The 6,645-nt window shown below is 38.5% G+C and overlaps 1 pseudogene; it reads right to left on the bottom strand.

Moving 5' to 3' along the window:
• Positions 1–5,752: 5,752 nt before the first annotated feature.
• Positions 5,753–6,398, bottom strand: LOC149464704 (protein mab-21-like 2; annotated as a pseudogene).
• Positions 6,399–6,645: the final 247 nt, after the last annotated feature.

Below are 6,645 nucleotides of genomic sequence, written 5' to 3'. Positions count from 1 at the left end.
AGCATTGAAAGGGAAATAAAGCTCTCCCAAACAATTACACATGCATCCAATTTGAGCCTTACTTTCCCCCACATTACATAAAAGTAGCACTAAAATTACATCATTTTAACCTCCCTAGCGGTCTGATTAGATCAGTATTTCTGTGCTCAAAGTGGTATATTTTTTTGCATGGAAATATGTTGTTTTTTTATTGTAGGCCTGTAATTTTTAGGAATAACTCACTTAAATCTGTCCGAACAAGAGTCTAGTAAACATCCCGGGTATGTTAAAACACGAAATCATAAATTATAATTTAATAAATAATCATAAAAAATAATAATAATAACTTTAATTACATCATATCAAACCAAAAACACTGAAATTTGAAATAGAGCACCAAGTTCGCACATCAGTAAGCAAAGTCGCAAAATCATTTTCAGTGTCTGATGACGAATTTCCCCACAAATCATTATCACTCAATTCTGCAAGTGGTTCTAATTTACTATCGCTGTTCTCTAGCTGGTCTAAAACCACTTTTGACCTAAAGGGATGCTTTTAGGACACCATGGACATTTCTCAGTTTTAAGGCAGAAAGAACAGTAAAAATGCAGGCAGGGCACAGGACAAAGCACTAGAGACAAAATGTATGTGAAATGATTTGATACAGTAATGTTATACTATGTGATTTTAGTGTATTGAGTAAATGTCACTTTTTGACATTTTTAAATTTCCCACCAGTTCCATCCCCGTACGTCCTGACGTCACAGGGGACAGAACCCGGACGACAGATGCCGGAATCGGCCGGAGGACATTGCCGGGGATGCTGCAAGGGGGGACATCGCGGGAGCGAAGGACAAGGTTAGTGAAGAAGAGATCCCAGAGCAACGCTGCAGGGTATTCCCGAGTGTAGCTCGGGGTTACTGCTTGTGGTGCTGAAACTTTACCCCGAGCTACATTCAGGTAGGTTAATCAGCAGACTTCGTTGTAAAAATGCCAAGTTTTTGTAAAAAATCAGACCAAAATTGACGGGGAAACCCAAAACTCATGGGTTCCAGTAACATTTTGACTGCTGAAGCCGGATTGAAAAGTAAATGTTTATTATACAAGCATGTAGCTAGACCTCCATGCAGGTAGAGCAAAACAATACATAGTGTTGGATTCAAAGTAATGCTCTATCTAACTAGGGCTTTCTAATACAATTTATATGCTCTACAGTGGGTGGTACCTAGCTATCTGATCTTTCTTTGAAGAGTCATCTGTGTCTTTGGTGTAACTCATTGAGATGCGAATAGTTATCCACATGTTATTGTTATTTCCATTGTCCTTTGGGTTTAACAGGTCTTCAAAGGCTGTGACAATAATCTTGTAGACAATAGGTGGTGTGAATGCTGCGGAGCTGGAGGTAGAACTGGAGTGCCAAATGTTGAGCCAGCAGGAGAGGGAAATAGGTTGTTAGGCCATCTAATGCAGGCCATAGACGGGTCGAAAATCGGCCGATTTTTCGGCCGAAAATAAAATCGGCCGATTTTCGGATCGTTAGTGGGCGATTTGGTCGGCCGTTTTTCGGTATTTTGGCCGTTTTTGTTTTTCGGTAAAGTTGGAAAAAAATCGGCCGATTTTGCCGATCGGCCGATTTTCGCGGCAATTAGTGGGCAAATCGGCCGATTTTTTACCGATAAAAAAATCTGCGCATGAGCAGTGACCTGCAAGAGGAAGACAAAAAGAAGAAAAAGAAGAAGAGGAAGAGGATGAAGAAGAGGATGAAGAAGAAGAAGAGGAAGAAGAGGATGAAGAAGAAGAAGAGGATGAAGATGAAGAAGAAGAAGAAGAGGATGAGGATGAAGAAGAAGAATAAGAAGAAGAAGAAGTAGGATGAAAATAAGAAGAATTCCAGTCCAGCAAAAAGTGTATCTGCAGAGAGCTCCGCTATTTCTTTGACAGTTCTCTGACAGTTCCTTGACATTTATAGAAGTTGCAACATTGTATCTATTTGTTTCCGAATAAAAACATCTGTATCCTAAATGGAAACAAATAGATACATTGTTGCAACTTCTATAAATGTCAAGGAACTGTCAGAGAACTGTCAAAGAAATAGCAGAGCTCTCTGCAGGGACACTTTTTGCCGGCTCTAGACGGGTATAAAATCGGCCAAATTTTTTTTTACCATTGATGGTAACGTCGGCCACTTGAACAACCGATTTTTCGTTTTTTAAAAGAAAAATCTGCAGTTTTTCTCCCCATCTATGGCCTGCATAATTCAATACCAATGTATTTCATATTTATATCTAGAAATGGCTGCTCCATTTTCCCTTACAAAGATAAATCACTGACTGTGGCTGTGTTCAGAATTAACCAGTCACATGCAAACTGATGGTAAATCAGTCAGTACACAGCTGCCATCAATAAATGTGACTGTGATTAAGCCCATATAAGGTTCAGCTGTTCTAGTAGGATATTTCTGACATTTACTCAGTTGCCTCTTACAACAAAGTCATTGTCTGCAGAGCTTACAAAGCTTCAAAGGGATCTCATTGTTGGAAGGTATCAGTCAGGAGAAGGTACTCACAACTTTCCATGGCATTAGATATACAATGGGACACAGTGAATACAGTCATGAACAAGTGGAGAAAATATGGCACAACAGTGACATTACCAAGAACTGAACGATCCACCAAAATTTAAAAAAAAAAAAAACAAGATGAAAACTGGTCCAGGAGCGTGCAAAGATGCCTATAGCAACATTAAAATAGCTGCAGAAATTTCTGGCAAGTACTGGTTGTGTACTACAGTGACAATAATTTCTGGTATTCTTCATATGTATAGGTTGTGGGATAGGGTGGCAAGACAGAAGCCTTTACTTACTAAGAAAAACATTCAAGCCCAGTACATATTGAAAACACCTACATTAAGTCTGCCAAAAGCATGTAGGAAAATGTTCTATTGTCTGATGAGACCAAGGATAAACTATTTGGTCATATTTCCAAAAAGTATGTTTGGCAAAATTATTCTTTGGGGTATTTTTCTTCAGCTGGGTCTGGGATTTTAGTCAAGGTTGACAGATGAACAGTTCCAAATTTTTGTCAATTTTGGCACAAGACCTTCAGGCCTATGTTAAAAAGCTGAAGATGAAGAGAAAGTTACACCTTTCAGCAAAACCACCCAAAGCATACCTCAATCAACAAAAGTATGGATTCACCAGAAGAAGTTCACCAAATTAATGTTTTGGAATCGCCCAGACCTGAATTGGATTGGAACTCTGTGAGATGACCTGAAGAGGCCTTTGCACATAGTATGCCCTCACAATCTGACAGATTTCAAGCACTTTTATAAGGAAGAGTGGGTAAAGATTCCTAAGGCAAGATGTGCCATGCTGATAGACTTCTACCCCAAAAGATTGAATGCTGCCTTAAAATCAAAAGGTGCTTCAAGAACGTATTTGTTTAATGGTGTGCATATTGGTGGAACCACATTATTGTAAGATTTTTTTCCCCCTTTAAAGATTTGTTTGTTTTTTAAAATTAATTGAACAGATCATAGGTCACATTAAAGGTGGAAAAAATTAAGAAGTGATTTATCTTGGTCTGATTTTTTTTTTTTTTTTTTACATCTCAATAACCTGGTATTTTTTTTACAGGGGTGTGTAGGGGTGAGTGGATTACAAAAACATTTCATTGGTATTTCTTTTATATATTTTCCTTAAAAATGCAAAGAAAACAAAAATATAGGTATCCAAATTTGTTACCAAATTATTATCCTATCTGTCCCCAAAAAATTATATATAACATGTTAGCGCAGACTATAAATGCTTAAAGGTATCATTTGCAGAAACAAGATATTGCCAAAAACAAAAACATTCACAATATATGCTATAATGTATATACCTAGTATTGTATAATCACCAGTGGAATGCTGGATGGGGTTGAGTTACCACATAGCAATATATTCTAGAATGCCTAGTAAAGTTAGGTTTGAGAAGTTTTTCAGCAGGTTAGTGTCACCTATAGTCAATCCAGATACACTTTTATTTATCTGAAGAAATAACTTTATAAAGTATAATTCAAATTATTCTACTGTACTTCACACAACCTGGCAGAAAACTGGGATATTCATTAGATTATTCATATAAACACCTTACTATCATCTATAGACTAAGTGTCAAAAGCTCTTTCAAATGTCAGACTTTACAATAAATCTTAATGATAATTGCTTCACAGACAATGTACATTCAGGCACATTATTTCTTTTGGTTGTACATTATGACTGTTGAATATTTTTAAAAACCTCTACAGAAATAATTGAGTCCCAAATGAATTTTGCCCAATCTTTACTTTCCAGGGTTGATAAATCAAGTCCCAAGTCTGAATTGATATTAAATTTTATCATTCCTCTTTCCACCTCAAAGTCTTCTTAATATGAGGTTTCAAGAGCTCTGTGAACTTTACATTTGAAAATCAAGGCAGTATCCTGGTAACCAAGGCGAATGCACTTTACATCGTGAAAGGACATTACTGAGATGACAGCTATGCTTTTAGGAAATGTATTAAACTTATGAAAGTCATCTATGTAAACATAGCACGCCTTAATTCATTCCTCTCAATGTAGGTTTGGGTATTTTCCTTTATTGGTATAGTAATGATAGAAAATAACATGTTAGTTATGTGACCTTTTTAGTGTTAATGTGGGGAAGTTTCTGCTCTTAACGACTATTTTCTTGTATTGGCATGTTATAAATCTTTCTTCTAACTGTGATGTTGTTTCCATTCATCACACTCTTGAACCCATTTGAAATGAAAGCATAGCCTGCAAGCTTGCATGCCAGGGAAGATAGGGCAATAAAAGCACTTGAACATAGGTCAGAGTACAAATAAATGTATTGGGACACAAAGATAAAGGCAGATAGAGAACAGTGTTATCTGGATTGAAAAGCACTGTACAAAAGGTCCAGGGATTGTAGTGAGTCTCTGTAGATTCAGATCCCAGGGTATATGGGGATATTCTGATATCTATCTTTAGCTTTCATTGGTTATTTGGTTTTGCTTCACCAAAAACAGTTTATCCATAACAAAGATCTAGGAAAAATTGTGGTCACTTTCTTATTTTCAGGACCAGTGCTAGACTATTTTGTGCCCCCCCCCAAAAAAAAATAGAACTACACAATTTTCAAAAACAGTATAAAACAATATTAACCATATATAAATTATCTGTGTTTTTCTAGTGGTAGCGCCAATTCTGGTTGTACCGTTTTTGCTTTACGTATTATACTTTACTTACTACACTATAATTCTGATCCAGCTCTGTATACATTTTGTATCATTTTCTAAGCTTCATTCTGTTTGATGAATATAATGGAGTGATAAATAAAACAGGGCTTATTAAAATGATTTCAGACACCACAATGCACTCTGACATTCTCACTCATGTGATCCATTCTCTGTTCTCATTTATCAAGAGAAACATCTGAAGTTATACTTGTTTTGTTTTTTATTGGTCTCTTTCAATGTGTCAGCTGCTGGACACAGGCTGACATTGGCACTATAATACAATTTAACATTTGTAAACCTTTGTAAACGTTTAAAGGAGAAACTTTGTACATGTAGTTTAAATAATTTTGTGCTCACTTGTGACAAACATTCAGGCAAAAAAATAATAGCAATAAAGAGAAAATTGCTCCATTTCATTATGAAAATGTACCTTGATTTTCTTAAGTCAGATTGCTTCTTGTTTAACTTCATTCACATTGTTTGGAAGGGGAGAGTCATCCCTCACCTCGTGTTCAAAGAAAAGTCCCTCTACATCCCAGACCATTGAAGGGTGCTGGTGGCTGCTTGGTATGGTAGTTGTTGAGTGGCTGCCCGGGCAGTTCCATGTGTCTGTCCCACAGGGTCTTCAGGATGGACGGGCATTTGTTTCTGCAGCCCCCCCACCAGCAGCCTGTTCTCAGCCTCGGCAAACTGGAGCACCTAGGTATCACTCTCGGCAGAGCTCTGCTTGCTGGTCAGGGACAGAAGGTTGAAGCACTCTGCCTTGACCACTGCCACCCTGTTGGGGCTCAGCCAAGGAATGTGGGGAAGGGGCTACTGAGCATTGCTGGGGGCCAGATGCCAGTGCATTTGAAGTCTGGGGTGTTCTGCACCACCTCGCTTGTGTCAGCGATCATCTTCACCACATCCTGGTAGCTGTACTTGTCCACAGCCTGGGCCACCAAAGTCTGCAAGTGGGAGCTAATCTTTCTGGCCAAGAGGTAGCCGGAGACTGTGATAAACTCCACCCACAGGGACATGCTCCTCTTCTGACCATCACTCAGCCTGAGTACCACCCATCTGGTTGAGGTAGAGCACCACCTTGAACTTGGCGGGGGAGACCACCTCCAGGCCCTCATAGTGGGTGTCAATCTTGGTCAGGGAGCTGATGAAGCGGGAGTGTTAGGAAGCCAGCAGAGAGTAGGGAAACCAGTAGTAGTGGCTGTTCCCTAGGTGGCAGTGCGCCCTAGGCAGCTGCCTAGTTTGCCTAGTGGTAGCACCTGTTCTGGACATTTCATTTAGGAATAATGGTGCTATTTAATTAGCCATTGTGTGTAAGTTAGGAAATCATTGTACAAAGGTGTACAATTAATAGTAAAATTAATTAACATAGCCTACAGTCTCTTCCTATAATGTAATTTTAAGA

Source organism: Staurois parvus, unplaced genomic scaffold, assembly GCF_062004578.1.
Source record: "Staurois parvus isolate SC_StPar_1 unplaced genomic scaffold, SC_StPar_1.0 ptg000147l, whole genome shotgun sequence".
NCBI classification, from domain to species: Eukaryota; Metazoa; Chordata; class Amphibia; order Anura; family Ranidae; genus Staurois; species Staurois parvus.
This window is presented reverse-complemented; position numbering and strand designations above follow the sequence as displayed.